At 48.3% G+C, this 16,319-nt stretch overlaps 1 long non-coding RNA gene across 32 annotated transcripts in view; it reads left to right on the top strand.

Annotated features, from left to right (window-relative positions):
* The window catches only part of LOC419322, an 83,370-nt gene that overhangs the window by 34,822 nt on the left and 32,229 nt on the right, over positions 1 to 16,319 (top strand). For 26 of the 32 annotated variants that reach the window (XR_006931944.1, XR_006931930.1, XR_006931931.1 and 23 more), the window contains 5 exons: positions 3,853 to 4,212; positions 4,599 to 11,670; positions 12,118 to 12,396; positions 12,584 to 12,854; positions 13,403 to 13,484. This is a non-coding gene — a long non-coding RNA (uncharacterized LOC419322). Of the gene's footprint in view, positions 1 to 3,251; positions 3,506 to 3,852; positions 4,213 to 4,598; positions 11,671 to 12,117; positions 12,397 to 12,583; positions 12,855 to 13,402; positions 13,485 to 16,319 lie in introns of those variants that run through there. The other 6 variants (XR_006931940.1, XR_005841323.2, XR_005841327.2 and 3 more) reach the window with 6 other exon arrangements.

Below are 16,319 nucleotides of genomic sequence, written 5' to 3' on the forward strand. Positions count from 1 at the left end.
GCCTGCCTTCTTTGGGGCCGTGCCAGCCTGCACGCCTGTGCTGGTGCATTCCTACAGTGGTGTAGGAATAGTGCATGGTGTCACTGTGCACAAGGGCACCTCAGCGTGCTGCGATCTGAGATCTCACCACGCAGTGATCTTTACCTTTTGCCTAGGCAGTGTTCTGTAAGAGCAGAGAACAGTGAGTTTCCAGCTTGTTTCCACTTCCTGAATGGTCTCCTTTCCAAAAATTAATTGTCATCTTAAATTCCTGATATCCTCTCCTTCGAGAGGAGGAGATCCAAAATAACTCTGTTCGTGTCTTTTAAATCTTGCTGGTTACTGAGTCTCTGGATTAGCAAAACACGCTGACTGTCATCTGCTGAAGGTATTCACAGTGATGACTTTTTTTGTTGGAATTAATTTGTTATGGTTATTTAACAATCTCACAACTACATTGCAATTAGAAGTTGTACACAGCCGCGGTTTCTCCGATGCCAGTTGCTTGCTGTCCCATTCCTGGTGCACGTTATCTTGTTCTGTAAAAGAAACAGAGCCCACTGACAGCTGTGGGACCTCAGAGCTCAAACCTGAAGTGACCCTCATGGCAGTGCTGCCTGGTTCCTTCCCTGATGGGCAGTACTGGTACTGGTGGAAGCAAAGCAAAGGCGTTGTGCTGCTACAGCTGCAGCCAGAGCTCCCTGCCCACAGCTGTGAGCACACCTCCTTTCCGTCCCCACTCCCTCAGCTCTATTAATTGTATCTGTTGCTGTGAAAACCTGGCAGCTCCCTGCAGCAGCAGCTATGGCTGTCTCCACTGAACAGAGGAGGAAGATGAAATACAGAAGAAAATTAATCTCTGATTTGATTCTTTAGGATTTGATTTGCCTTTAGGAGCAATGAGACCCACTGATGATACAGTGTGCCGCTGCCTTATTGCTTGTTTAAATAATCTCACTGAACTAGAAATAGAATCTGAGGGGTGTGGCAGAATGAGGTGATTAAGTTACATTAGAAAGCGGTGAGCAAATGTGCAAGGAACTAAAGGCATTAAGCCGGTGTGGTTAATCTCTTCCAGAGACATTAAACTCCAAGTATTAAAATTGAAACAACATTCATAACTTCGTAAAGGTCAGTGCTTAGGCTGATGTAAAAGCACTATGGCAGCACGACTAAAGGCCATGGACGTGGCTTGTGGCAAAGGGGAGGAAATACGGAGGGAACTTCAGTTGGTAGCATGGAAGGCTCATAAAGGAAATGCAGACTTGACAGTCTGAAGACCTTCCAAAAGTAGGAAGAGTGAAATGAGGAACTCTTGGACATGGGGACAGATGCAGTGTTGCCTTCTGCAATGAAGGGAGCTGCTCCATGCCACTGATGGTGGCAGAGGTGTGCAGGACAGGATGGTGTGAGCTCTTCCACTAACTTCCACTTGCACAGTTTAATATTGATCTTTTGTTTTGTTTGAGAAACCAAACGTGCATCTGAAAGCAATTGACATTAATACTGTATGCCTTCAGGCAAACACCACTGGTGTTGCTGGGCTTTAGACAGCCCAGCTATTGTTTGAAGTCAGTTGCAAACCAGTTGGGTTCTGCCTAGCATTATGGGGCTGTGGGAGCTTATGGGGGTGTGTGAGCGTTACGAAGGTGTAAAGAATCTTCTGACAGTTTTCATTCGATCTGTTTCTGTTTGAATTGGCACTTGACGATGAAGAATTTAGCTTCTTACTCCTGTGGCAGCTCACCACTGTGATTTAGTTTGTTTCTTGCTTTGTTTTTTTTTCCAGTTTCTGCTATAGCAATTCATCTGTAGTTTTGCCATAATAATTCACAATAATTGAAGTTCTAAAAATGTTTACAGTAGTTACTTTACCATCCTATATTAAACGTTCTCCTGGAACTGAGTCATTCATGCCACACAGCTTCGCACTGCTGACTCCAAATTAAGATTACTCCATTTAAAATGGGCTGTATCCCCCAGGCCGTGCCCTCCAACAACGCTTCTGCTGGTGTTTCGGTACCAGCCATGTGGCAGTAAGTACAGTGGTAGTGTTAATGCAAGACTATGCTCCATCTTTGCATAGGTGCAAGTCGATAGCAGATCCTTTTAGCTCAGTGTAATTCATTACAGTTAGCTGGGAGCTGGGACAGTGCTCTCTTCCTACTGGGGCCACGTTCCAGAAATAATGAGTGAACAACAGACCCCACTGAGGACTGAGGCATTCGGCACCTTTTAGAACCGGGAGGTGCATCTGTACTTTGCATGCAAAAGGATCTTTTCTGCTTGCCTTGAAATCCCTAAGAGAAATGCAGAAGTTTCAGAGGGCGCCTGCTGCTTTCGTCATGACAGCAGCGCAGCACAGTGAGCTGCTGCCGGCCCTGGCCGCCCGCCTGGCAGATGCGGGAGAGCTGCAGGAGGTCACGGATACGGGCAGGCAGGCTGTCCTCATCGTGGGGTTTTCTCTTTCTCAGAAGCAGATGATTGAATAGAAACAATAGACTGCTTTCCCCATTTGATGATGAAGACTGACAGTTCGTAGGAGATGAGTCAAAGGTTACTGGTGAGAAGACCCATCCAGATAATTGCCGTAATTGTACCCTGAGGATGCAGCTCCTATCACAAAGCCAGAGACTGTGATTCTATTTGTATATAAATACTTGGCAGAGAACTCCATCCTTTGCTTTAAACGAAGAGAATTCCTTTGTGAGATACAAATGGAGAAAATTCTCTTAAATGCTCACGTTTGTGATAGAGAGCCCTGGGATTGGCTACAAAGGTGGTATTTAAACCCAGACAGTCAAATAACCAGTTGGATGTGATCTCTAACAAATTACAATGTTCCGAAAATAAAATTCAGCAAGTGTGACAGTCAGATGGGGGGGTTGGCAGCACGAGCTATAAAAATAAATAGTCTTTAATTGCAGGAAATGACAGCGAGCAGCTCCTCAGCATCGCTCCTCTCAGTGCTGTGCCTGCACAGCCAGCACCCCTCCTGCTGTGTGTGGTGGAAAGCATGTGGGCACGTGGCAGGGATGGGGACTGAGGGTGGAGGGTTTGCCACGAGGGCCCCATGTGGCTCTAAGAGCTGTGTCCTGTGACTGGAGTGGAAATGGTACGCCATGGCTTGAAGCAGTGATGCAGCACCTGGTGGGAAGGCAGGGCCAACCCAAGGGAGCTCAGGTGTAAGCAATGCATCTGAGTGACCTGAAGGGCTGGAGCCAGGATCCACCCCTTCCAGCCCTCATTTAAGGGCTGTCAGTGAAAGGGCAGGTATCTCATCTGAAGATCTCTCTGTATGACAGAGCCTCACAGGCATCCTGAAGGTAAGCAGCTTCTTTCTCTTATTTCTGCACCCGCTGTTATTGCATCCAAACAGGTCCTCCCTTGCTGCAGCCAAAGACCTTGCTACTCTTCCACCATATTTTCTTTTCTATCATGTTATAGCATTGCAAGGTGAGAAATGTGGTCTCCAGTGAGAAGTGTGAGCACAGAGGACTGCAGAACCTGTGTTCTTCCAAGATCTGTACGTATACAGAGGATCATGAAAGAGGTTTGTGCAGAAAAGTATCAGCCTAAAGAGTTATCTGCTGATAGGTCACATTTTGAACAGTGGGACTGATTTTTCAGCTTCCATGTTTCAGCCAAAACACCATTTTCAGAAATGAAAGGGTATGTTTTTACAAGCTTGAATTGCCCTCACTGAGAAATGTGTATTCTCAGCTATTTTTGAGATAGAACCAGTTCACGCTACTATCTGCTGGTGGCACCGTTACACTGGAAGGATTTAATATTAAAGTTTAAACCAGAAAAAATGACACAGATCAGATCTTTCAATCTGATTTCATGGAAAACTTGTATTTTTTTCTTTAGAGCTTGCTGTTGGTTGGACTTCTCAGCTTGTTGCCCATCCTTCCCAACACCAGATGTTAGGAAACATGTGACAGCAGCATGGTTTGGACTGAATGTAGCAGCATGGCTCAATCAGTCAATAAGGAAAGGAAGAACAAACACTCATCAAATTCAATGTTGATATGGATATCTTTACTTGAAATGGTGGTGATGCTGCTGGAATCTGCTGAGAAGCATCGCCTTGAGGCTGACTCCTCCACACCTGTGGAGTGTCAGGGCCAACCATTGCCCATGCTGGTGAGCTTTGGGGAGGAGCAGGTCAGACAGAGCCACAGCACTCTATTACAGAAGCCTCGTGACCAAGACAGATGCCAGTAGCTGGTAGGTCTCTAACTGCCTCTATCTGTATATTAAAACTACTTGCCTTACAGCTTTGAGAGATGTTAACTCTGGAAGAAGCACTTGCTTCCACTCCTGATGCTCCAGACTGCTGCACGAGCCCTTTACCTGCAGCTTTGCTGGGGCTGTGGGCTCAGTAGCAAAACCTCTTCTGAATGCAGTGTTCTGATGCCATTGGCCCTTTGAGGATGGCTTTTAAAGAAATGGGCTTAACGAGGAAACTAAGGGTGATGGAAGAGGGAAGGAACTCGTCTGGCAGCATCACCTAAAGCAGGTCATGCTGATGCAATCAGACTCTGTTTTCTTCCTGCATAGCAAGTATTTCTGCATTCAGTTTTATTTCTGTTGTGTTTTTTTTTTTCTTTCAGGAACCTTGGCAAACTAAATAAAAAAGAAAAGAAGTGGAACTCTATTCGTCTCTCATGTACTGATTGCTCCCTCGTGTGACACTTCTAAATGTAAGTGAAAAGGAACAAGTCCTTCATCCTACACCTCTGAATTCTGGCACGGGTTTGGTTTGTGGTGTGACCTGTTGAGAAGCCTCCTGCTGGCTCTCCGTGTGCTGCAGTGTCCTTACCCATGGCATGCAGTCTCTGTATGCTTTAGAATTAAACAAATGAGAAAGTTGTGCAGCTTAAACCCTCTTCCAAACCTCAGTAATTGTCTTCCCCCCCCACCCAGTTTCAGAAAACACAAATCCATCCCATGCTGCTCTCACAGTTACTGCTGGTTTATATCTGGGCAGAAGCAATTGGTGCAAGAAGCATTGCTTATAGGACAGTGCCTAAAAATACTTCCAAAGGTCACTGCACATCAGACAGCAGGCAGTGCTTGTTCCAGCGAATCGCCCTGAGAACTGCAGGTCTTTGTTAATGTTAATTGTGTATATTTTAAACAACCCATGTTTTAAAAACAGTGCAAACAGGAGGCAGTAATGCTTGGTGAGCCCTGAGGAATGGAGGGCGCTTCCTCACCCATGGTTTTGGGCACAGAGGTTTGCTGTTCTTGATAACTTCAAGGTTTGTCAATTAGAGCCGTGTTATGCATATGCTTGCAGAAAAGTGGGGGCATTTCCATGCTCACCGCTTTCAAGAATACCAGTGAAGCAATGACCCAGAAGTACCATGAGGATGTGTAGCTTGTCCTTTGCGCAGACATTCACCATGGCTGTGCTTATAATTGCAACCATGGGCACTGAATGTGAGATAAAGGCCCAGCCCCATGTGCTCTCAAGTATTTCCCCAGAAACAGATGTGTGCTGGGAGGTGTGAGTGATGTGTGAATAGTGCTGAATGGGATTGCTGTGCTCTTGGTCTGGGATGAAGGCATATATTTCCAGCATCCCAGAAGGGCGACCTTGCAATGGACCTCTTCTGTTTATATTTGACCACTCGATTTCATCTCTGCCCACCAAATGCTTTTATTCTGGATTTGAGAAAGCACAGTTGCTTGGATGGATGCTGCAGAGTATTTGGCACTTATGGGTACGCTTTGTACAAGCAGCGTTCCCAGCAGGATTCTGTGGGCTTTGTCCACCTCCCTGTGGCTGAGGTGGGAACACCCAGCGCTGTCTGCCCACTTCACAGTGCTCATCTCTCTCTCTCTCTCTCTCTCTCCCAACCACAGAGTACAATGACAAGCCTCCAGCTCATTCCTGCTCTAGCTGCAATGGGAGGGGAGGTGCTGGTTGCAGGGGGAGGTGCCCCCTCCTGGGCCCTCTCGGTTCCCATCACTGGATGTCCCCACCTCTGCTCCCAAGAGCATTTTCCCTGTGAGGACCTGTCCCTGAGCATCTCCCACCAGCATCCCATAGCTCTTAGGCAAGTAACACTCTTGCCTTTTTCTCAAATACTATTCAAACATACATTTTATGTGGAGATGCTGACGGACAACAACATCTGCTCTCTCAGCTCATGGGCTCTTATTTGGATTGTAATTACTCCATTGGCTGTGATCTGTTCTCTGTTTGCCCACTATCTGTTTCTGTCAGGTCTCAGTCTCCTACAAACCACCCATTATGTGGTGGTGATAATTAAATCTCCCTGCTCCAGACCGGGCTGAGCAGCACAGGGAGGGCCTTCCTTGTCCTGACAGCTGCCAGAGCCACAGCCCCTAACGATGCCCCGATCACCTGCCTGCTCTGCAGGACAGGACACCTATTTGTTCCAAACAAGCTCTTTCAGCAGCTGTCAGATGCTAATGGCTTTCAGCTGCTGCCAACCTGTGCCCTATGCAAACCAGGGGCGCATCATGGAAATGTGCGTAAATATTCATGTGAGGCTGACAAAACCAGAAGTGCAAATGCAGTTATCGGAGCTCTTGCATGAATGTGCCATAGCCTGCCCTGTTGTTTCGGTTTTAGTGTGAGGGACACAGTGCAAATGTTCTGAAGTGATGTTGCCCTTTTATGTCTGTGATTAAAAAATCCGCTGAAGGCAGTGGGGATGCAGAGGCACATGGGTAAGAGCAAATTTGGGTCCCTATGTAATGTGGGTGGTTCCGGACTGATAATGCTCTATTCTGTGGGTTGCGTACTGAAATTTTACTGAGAGAAAGGAGTTGCTTTGTTTAATCGTGTCTGCATTCTATTATGAAGAGCTGAAGGTGTCTCAGCAGAATGTGAGAGCCCAGTGACTGTGTTCGGTGCTTCAGTGTTTGATTCAGCCATTCCCAGCACAGCGGACTGCACGACTGGGTGAGGACTTGACAATCTCCCCCATCGCAGCTCCCTCGAGCACCAAAGTTTTGACACACACACGTGAGCTGTGCAAACTCTATTACAATTTAATTCTATCAGTGGTTCTGCAGGGGGACTGCATTAAAATACTTTGTTAGCTGTGCACCTTTGCTTTCCCCAGCAAGTCCTGGATAACTGTGCTGAGAAGGTGCGTTCGTGCAAAGTTCCCATTAAAACTCATTAAAAATTGCCATCTGTGGCACTGCATGAAAGGGGGTTGAGGGCAGGGGCTGAGTCCTGGGTGGCACTGACCCCGTGAGGAGCGCTCCTTGGGTTTCTGCAGGCGAGGCAGGCTCTGTGCAGGCACCCAGCTGGCAACTGTCCTCTATCACTTGTGTACCTGCATTTCTGGGATAGATAGGCCCTGCGAAAATGAAGTTAATTCAGTGTTTCAGATATAGACCGTTATTTTAATTAAAAATAGTATTATGATAGTTATGCAAAATGGTTCAAATATTCTGCAGCTTGATATAATAAAAATTAGAAGATACAGGTGTTGTTTCTGAGCCATCAGATTTCCACTGCCACAGTGCTTTGGTAAAATGAAAAGGAGAAGCAGAGCCATGTGCTAATCCCTTCCTTTGTTGCTTAAGGGAGATTTCAGTATAGAGTACCAATTTCCATATCATTTGAATAGCAGTTGCAGCCCATTGGTGTTTAAAGTGAAATGTGCAACTACTATAATCAGCAAAACAGATGCAAATGCCTTGTCTGTCTTTAAATGCAGTCCCCTCCTTGCTGTTTCAATTAGATTTAGCATGGAAAACTTGATCAGATAATTAAAAACAAGAGCTATTCTTCCACTTCTCATAGCAGTAGCTGCTCCTTCAGAGGCAGCTCTGGGTGTGGGGCAGCCACCCTCCCCTCCCTGAGACAGCAGTGCCCTTCCAGTTCTGCTTATGCCCAGCAGCTCCCACAGCAAGTGTCTGCGTGTCTGTGCAAGGAAGTGACACACAAATAAGTGCCATTCAGCAGTTTGATCCCAGGCAGTGGTTGTGTGTGAGGGGGACTGCACGGCAGGATGAAGTCCCACGGAGCCCCCTGAGCCCAGCTCTGGGCAGCTGCAGTCCATCCCCAGAGGGTTTTTTAGCTCTGAAAAGAAACATGGTATGAAGAAAGGGTTTACTTTATCCTTCATGTTTCTGAATGAAATCATGAGCACGTGGTGTGTCAGCTCCAGAAGGCTAATTTCATCTTCTCCATGTGGTAGGAGAGCAGGGGTGGGCGATGCCTCCAAACAGGTTGCTGACAGAACGAAAAGCCCTGGTTTGCTTCCTCCAAAATGCTCTTCTGGGGAAAGGATGTAATTGTTGTTGTTGTTATTTTTACTTTTCCTAACCAAGAGATGCCTTATGGAAAAGGATTCCCACCTCGTGACCAGCTGCGGTGATGAAACCCTCCTGGGACACTCAGGGCAGACCGGGATGCTTTCAGCAAGAAGCAATGCTCATCTGTTGTGCTCACGTGTGAGTGGTGAAGGCCACACTAATGCCGTGCCAGCCTGGTAGGATGCGAAACAAAATGTGTCAGGGTTGGTCCCTTCAGGGGAGCACCCCTGGAACAGCAGAGAGCCAGAGGGAGTGGGACACAGGCTGTCCATTACAGGGCACCCAGCTCTGATGTGCAGCTCAGGCAGCCACATACAGGGGCACAGAATGGTGCAGCCTTAGCAGAAGCGGGCTGCTGCTGCTCCTGAACTTCTGGGAAGGTTTGAGCCCAGTATTGTTGCTCAGGTTGTTTTCTGTTCCAGGATGCCTCCTGTGCTTGCTACAGTGGCATTATAAATTCATGCCTGTATTTTTTTTTCTCCAGGAAAAAATGTGAAGCTCATGCTCTAATCTAGAAATAGTAAAGCGCTGCAGGGTTCAGTGCTGGAGTTCACTGGAAAATCTATTTGCTTTACTGGGAAAGGGTGGTGTTTTTTGTTTTTTATTTTGTTTTTTGTTTTTTTTTAATGTATTACAAACAAAACAAATTTGGAAAGCATATTTTAAATACAGAGGCCTGAGAGCTGTGTGAGCTGAGGTTGGGGTCAGTGTGGTGGGAGCTCAGGTGCCCTTGGAACAGCCTCCGGTGTGCACATGGACCGTACAGGGGAGGCTGTTAAAAAGGAATAATTCCGTTCTTTAATTCTTACTTTCCAGTTATATTCTGTGATGCCACCGCTGATTACACTGAAGATATTCTGACTGCTGTCAGTGGAGTGAGAGGTGGACTGCGCCTGAATGCTTGGAAGGACAGTTAAATGTGATCTCAAATCAAATTCTTAAGGACTTTATGAGTTCCTTTTATTTGGGGGCATGTAACTAAAGGAGATGTTCAGCATGTTCCTTGGTGGGTGCCAGAAAGCTTATTTTCAGAAGTATCTGAGGCTCAGGGAAAGTCAACGACGGCTATATTTACCCTGAAGTCTGTGCAACTGCTGCCAAAATCGAGCCATGTTCTTTTTGTAGGAATAACCATGAGAAACAACAGCATTTGGAGGAAGGACCGGGCACCATACATGTGACTTATCTGACATAGAATGACGTAGATGTCTTAAATGGGGTCCAATAGGCCACCTGAGGTTGTGCCTTGAGTGCTGTCATCAGAAGGGCAGATGGGAAAGGAGACATTAACTCTCGGTGCTATTGGTAGGCATTGTTTCCACAGAAGCCCCCTCCCCTGTTTGGCCCGTGGCTGTGTCCTGGTGGAGCTGGGCCAGGCGTTGTGCCACTGTCTGCTGACAGGATCCAATTTCTTCTTATGTGGAAATATAAATCTTGGCCCTTCGATCATGTGAACCATAAAAGAGGGAAACGCCTCTTCGTTTTACTTGAAAAAAGAAAAGTCGGAACTATCCAGAACTGCTCGTTACAAAACAGTGACAGAAGAGCTTCCTTAAATCAAACAGAGCTCTCATTTTGCTGTTGGACCGTCCCACAGAGTGCTGCGTTCCCACCGTTTCTGCTCAGGGGAAGTGCTCTGTCAGCTCAGACCGTGAGCAGCTCTCCAGGGAGCACACAGCAGGGCTCAGGGCCTGGCGAGGAAATGGGTTTCTGTGCTTTTGGGGTGCACCACAGGAAGGGGAGGAATTACCCAGAGAGAGGAGGGGAGCGGCAGCTGACCAGCAACAAGCAGAGCAGCTGAGCCCTCGTGGCCATGCCTCCATGTCACCGTGCCCTGCTGCTGTGCCCCTCAGTGCCACGTCTCCCCTTGCTGGGCAGGCAGCCAGCTCAGTGCTGAAGGCAGGCAGGCTTCAGCCAAAGCTCTGCGGTGGGGATTGTGGGGTGGTGGCAGCTCTGGAGGGGACCCCGTGGGGTTGGGAACCCTCTGGGCAGGCGCAGAGGATCATGAGACCCAGCAGGAATGGCGGAGTGCAGCTGGATGCACAGCAGGGTCTGGTGCATGGAGGAGCTTCCAGCACCTCAAAGCTGGCATTTCACCTGCCCCAAACCCCAGCTGTTTCTACAGGCCACGTTTGGTGTGATTTATAGCAGGTTTGGTTGTTCCACACTTGCCAAGCAGCGGGTAAGGTCTGTGGCAGCAGCCAGGCTCAGCAGCAGCCCAGCCACTGCTTCATCACAGGTTGGTTAGCTTGCAGCCCGAGGCAAACCTGAAATCATTAACAGCCCATTTGCTGGGCTAATGACTCTTTTTTACTAGATGTATAATTTAATATATGGTAACTTTCATGCTTAATTACACTCTTCAAAGCTTCTTTTGAAGGAATTTATTTTTCTGCACGCATTTATTAAAAGGTGTTGGGAGCTGGCTGGCTTGCTTCCCTGATATCCTGCATTAAAAACCAAATCATTTCTTTAAGGAGACTTTAATTGAGATATGAGTATTTCCTCCTCTGCAACTTCTCGCAATATTTTTAACCTCAAGTGTTGGGAAAAAAACAAATAAGGGTGTATTACCAAGATGTTTCAAACAGCATCGTTCTGTGCCCTACTGCAACCTGCCCCGTCGTTCTGCACACGGCGCAGACCCAAACCCTTCCCGCACAATGCAAGGCTTGAGCTCAGCAGCCTGGCCCTGTTCCAGCCCATTTCATGTCTGACTCAGCAGTGAGTGCCCCTGCCGTGCTCTGTAACCTCAGTGGGAGCACAGAGAGGCTCCTGTAAGTGCTGTTAATCCCACGTGCCATTGGCATGTGGCACTTGTAAGGCTTGCTGGGATCAGTTTGGATGAAAGAGGCTACGCATGTAAGACGTTTTCCATTGGCATCCCAAATCCGTTACTATATCAATGAAAGAAGGGTATGACTTTGTCGATCGTGATGCTTTTTTTGAGCTAGGCAGCTGATCGAGGGGATGGTCGTGAATTTGGGTTTCTTTCTGTGAGCTCTACTGTCCCCTTCATGGAGATTAAAAATTTCCCAGTACTGTTTTCAGCTCCGCAGAGCAAATCAAAGATAATCTCCTGCTTGGATATCCTCACGCTATTGCGATCCACTAATAGGATCACCATCCAGTTTTGACTTAACAGGCACCGGGAGAGGATAATCCTGTTTATTCGGTCATCCAAAGCACTGATGATCTGAGATAATCGGTGGCTGAGAGCAGCGAGGAGGGACGCGTGAGGTGCTCCGTGCCTGGATGGATGAGTCAGATGCTCAGCACTGGGGAACGGACTGAGCTCACCCCTGCAGCCCCAACAGGGCGTGGAGAGCCCCAGCCAACCTCACAAAGAAGACAGAAAGTGGAGAAGCCAACCAGGTAAAATAATAGCATTTCCTAGGGTCTGTTCCAGATGTGCTTGTAACATTAACTCTCACAGCTGACACATGAGCTGTGGATTAACATCAAATTGTGCTGTTGACTTGTGGGCCTTCTTCTGTCACCTGGGAGCTGTCCCCACCCTGATGACAGGTTTGTGGTTCATGGTTTGGTAAGCCAGCAGCAGCAGATTGCCCATCTGCCCTTATGCACCATAGCTGGGGCCGAGCCCAAGTCCTCACCACAGCTACACTTGTAAGCACTGAACACATGCACAGTGATTCATGGGTCCCAGTGCAACGCTTGCTTCAATTAATATTTTATAAGGTGCTGGCTATATTTAACTTTCCAAACTTGAATGGACATGGAGACGTGATCCAAATGACAGAATGTTGTTATGTTCTTACATTTTAAAACCCAGAAGTGCTTTTCTCTCCCTGCTGCCAGGTGTTCGGGGCCCTGCAGGTGGGATATTCATGTATGGCTGTTTGATCAGCCCTGAAGGGCAGAGTTCTTGCTCTCCAACCTTCCTTCCTTTGCACCCTACAAGTCAGTGCTGAACACTGTGCTCCTCCTGATGGTGCTTCAGGGCTCCTCGTGCAGAGCTCCATGCTGCAGCACAGCCCTGAAGACAAGGGCACATCTCTGCTGAAGGCACCGCTGCTGCACTTCGGCCACCAGGCTGAAGTAGTGGCTGCACTCCTCCGAAGGCACCACAGGTGTTGGGTGTGTAGCACCATTTCTTTACTGGTGTTGGTAAGAAAGAAAGGGTGTTGTATGGTGGCCGCAGGCCGCTGGGGATCTGTGTATCCCTTCTAAAGAGACAGCAAGAGTTAGCCAGGATGAGCAAGGCTTCTGGCACTCGCTCAACGATTACAGTGGTTCTGCAGGGTGACAGCAGTTCTGCTATCAGCCCGCAGGGAGCAGCAGCAGAGCGGCACGGGGCTGCTTTCCTCCCGGAGCCCCTCGGGGCTGGCAGCGCCCAGGAATGGATCTGCAGACCCCCAGGAGGGAAGGCACGACCCCACCGACCTGAGGGCATCACACCGTGCTGGGGAGTGAGCACAGCCGGGGCTGTCCGCGTGGCCACATCTGAGCAGGGCGAGATCTCGTGTGACAGCCACAGCCCTGCACAGCAGCAGCGTGGGACCATCGGGAGAGCAGTGGCTGTGTGCCTTCACAAGGTGGGAACCACTGAGGAAAAAACTTTCTCAGTCCTTGGGTCTGTCCAGACTGAATCCTGTGGAGATGGCAGAGAACGAACTCATAAATTCCCCTTCACATTAAGATAAAATAGCTTTATAATGCTAGGGAGATCTGGATCTACTCCAGCTTGGTTTTTCCTGCATGTCTGGTTTTTGCATTGCCTTCCACTTACTGTTTGTTGTCCGTTTTCTGTTGTTTTGGTGTCCTTTTTCCTTTCCATATTTGAAATATGGCATGAAGTTTCAGATTTTGGCCCATGGCAGCTTGATGAACGTGTTTGTTTGTTTCAACTAAATCTTCTCCTTTCCAATTCTATTTTAATGCCCTGGAAACATTCCCTGAGTCCCAAGGTTTTGTTGGTCATCATTGGTGATGGAGTGCACAGGATGAGCAGTGACCCTTCTCAGGAGGTGTCCTCAGCGCAGGGATGGCTTTGGGAGGGCACGTGGGGATAGCAGAGAGGGCAGGGAGGTGACAAATGAGGGCTTTTTCCTCAATGATTTGGAAAATTTCTTTTTCTTTGAAGTGCATTCTGCAGCGTAAGCACGAGGCAGGAGCTGACAGCCCCACCTGCACTCACATCTTGCTGGGCCTGATGACAGCATCTGGTGAGTTTCCATTCTTCCCCCGTGCTCACGGTGGGGAACGTGCCTTAATTTAACCCCACTGCCCCGTTACACAAAGCAGACAGCTGGGTGCCTGACTGTGCTGCTACAACAAGTGTTTTCCTGTTGGCCAAAGTTCAAATCAATCAGGAGGTCAGGCTTGTTTCAGGCTGATTATCGGCGCAATGGGTGATAAGAGGGGATGGCTCCGGAAGCCCATTCCAGGCACTGGAGCAAAGCCAGCCCGGCTGCGGAAGGGCTGCAGATAGCACTGATCCTGGATCCTGTGGCTGCTCTCAAGCTGAGGTTGGCAGGAGGGAATTCTTGGCAGATTCTGTAGGAGAAAACTGGGCCCTGGTGGACAGGGTTGTGGATAATTGTCCTGCCAAGGGCTGGGCCAGAGTTAGGTCCTGGTATCTTCAATTTAGTGAGGTGTTCAGTCAGATGGTTGGGTGGCCCTGTGAGGGAAACGTGATTTTCTGAGCAGAAAGCTCTCTCCTGTGAAGCACACGAGGAGGTTGTGTTTATCACTGTGTGCTCGCAGCACAGCAGTGCGCTGCAGCAGCAGGGTTGGGCAGCATCTCTGCTGTCAGGGAAAGGGTGGCTGGGGAAAGCTGTGCAGAACTGCTGGGGAAGTCAGAACTGCAGCCTCAGGGATCAGTGCTGCAGTTTGCACGGCTGCCCCTTGAGCAATGCGATGGCTTTGCTTTAGAGGAGCAAACGGAAAAATAAATTACGTTTAAAAAGGGAGAGAGGATGAGGACTTCTTGCAATAGGCTTCTCCTGTTTGCATTAAGGTGGGGGACATTTGCCAGGGAGTTAAAAAGCCCATTACACCCATGGCGCATTGCCACGCTTTCACAAGCTTGCAAGGGATGGATTTTTTACATTTACTTATTTTGTCAAAGAGAGCATTCTCCAGGGGCCAGCTACAGGAAAACCTCTCCAGCCTTCTTGGCAGAAGTCCCCCTCACTTACACAGCCAGGGCTTCCTCAGCTCCAGCTCTTGTGTGACCCATGTGCTCAACATACCCAGGGCCAAAGGAGCATCTCTGGACTCAGGGCTGAATGTCATCTTTTTTCCCGTGTGGAAAAGGCAGGAGTAGTTCTGTGTGCTGATGCAGACAGGTGATGCTGGGGGTGGGCCGGCTCAGCACAAGGGCTGTCTGCACACCCCAACCCTCAGAGGTCTGATCTGCTCTGCCTTTCACTCACCTTCATCTCCACTGCTGGCAAAACCAGCAGCAACAGAGAACGGTTTTTGTTTTGATCTGATTCACAAAACCAGATGTGCCTGTGCTTATTTTGAGCTCATTTGAATGTATGCAATGCACTTCTGGCTTTGCAGAATCATCAGTTAGCAGATGTCTTTTGAATTGTGGCACTTAATTCAGAGGTTGAAACTACATCAAAGCACTCACTGATAAGAATTTATATTGCACTTAAGGTACAGGGGGGTTTTCTCCATCTTTTTCCACTAAAAATTATCTCATGGAAATTTTTTGGCTTCTAAACAATCTGCCACCCATCTCTCACTGGACTCTCAGCCCCACATTTGCCGATTAATGCTTCTTAATAATCAATGGAGTAGTGGATGGAAGCATGGGGTGGAGGAGGGCTGAGGGCAGGTGCGGCTGGGGCTGCAGTCCTGCTTCTGCCCCACAGAGTCCCAGCCAGCCAGACCAGCTGCCCGAGGTTCCTCCTGCAGGGCTATCTGGGGCAGGTCAGCCCCACACCACACTTGGGGGACATCTGGAGGTACACTTGAGATCAACTGAGAAAATGTGACATGCTGAAGATTAGGAAGAGCCATTCTGAATAGCCGTCCAAACATTGGACGTGGGAGGCTAAACAGGGACACAGCCTGAGTAACCTGTCAATGGCTGTTTAGCTTAAAAAGTCATGATAATTAAGAAGAGGAAGAAGAAGGGAAGCTCTGAAGTGCTGTGCTGCTGGAGCTGCAGCTGTGCTGCTGTCAGTCAGTGGCCCCAGCTCCATCCCACAGCCAGCACAGTGGGCCCTGAGCAGTGCTGCCCATTGCTTTGGGCTCTTCCGTTGGGTTTTTGTTGTCACTGTTTTCATTTGGTTATTTTTTTCCCCTTTTTGTCATAGGACCAACCCAGAATAGAATCATGAGGTCGGTGTTTATAACTTCCCAAACCATCTATATGCTGTTTTTAGTGCTGACGCTGTGCATGGAAGGCCGTGTCACCGCCGTGCTCATGTTTCCGTGTGACTCTGGGTCTGTTTTGTCCCATTTCATAACCAGTAAGTGAAGTGAGTCTGACAGCCTTGGTTTCAGCCCTCACTCGTTGGTTCCCATGCTGCAGATAGGCTCGATTAGCAACAAATTCCTGCCAGGAGAAGAGAATTACAGTTCAGGCTCAAAATGCGCTGGTGTTCCGTGTGAGGTTTTCTTGCCCAAAGTTAGCTGGGGCCGGCTGAAGTGTGACGTTTGGAGTGCACTATTTATCTTCTCCTTCTGACCAAAAATACCTAGAGTGGAAATATGGGCCTTATGTGCATCCCAGCAGAGAACAGTTGAGCTCCTCCGAAGAGAAGAGTAAACACAGCATTTCAAATGTCCTGTGTTGTGGTTTTTTTTAATGCTGTGTCTATCTAATACATGAAGCTTTGAAAGAAAAATGATTGGTTTTCAACCCCGGGAAAGCTCATTTAATTGGTAATAAGAAAACCATGATACTCTTGTAGCATTCATTACCAGCTCCAAGAGCCGGCCAGGCTGCAGGGGAGCTGTGACCTCACCACAGCCATGTGCAGGGTGCACCGGGTGCATGGCAGCTGCACATCCTGCATCCCAACCTGTGCAGAGCTGCT

The sequence above is a fragment of the Gallus gallus genome, chromosome 20 (assembly GCF_016699485.2).
Source record: "Gallus gallus isolate bGalGal1 chromosome 20, bGalGal1.mat.broiler.GRCg7b, whole genome shotgun sequence".
Classification (NCBI taxonomy): domain Eukaryota; kingdom Metazoa; phylum Chordata; class Aves; order Galliformes; family Phasianidae; genus Gallus; species Gallus gallus.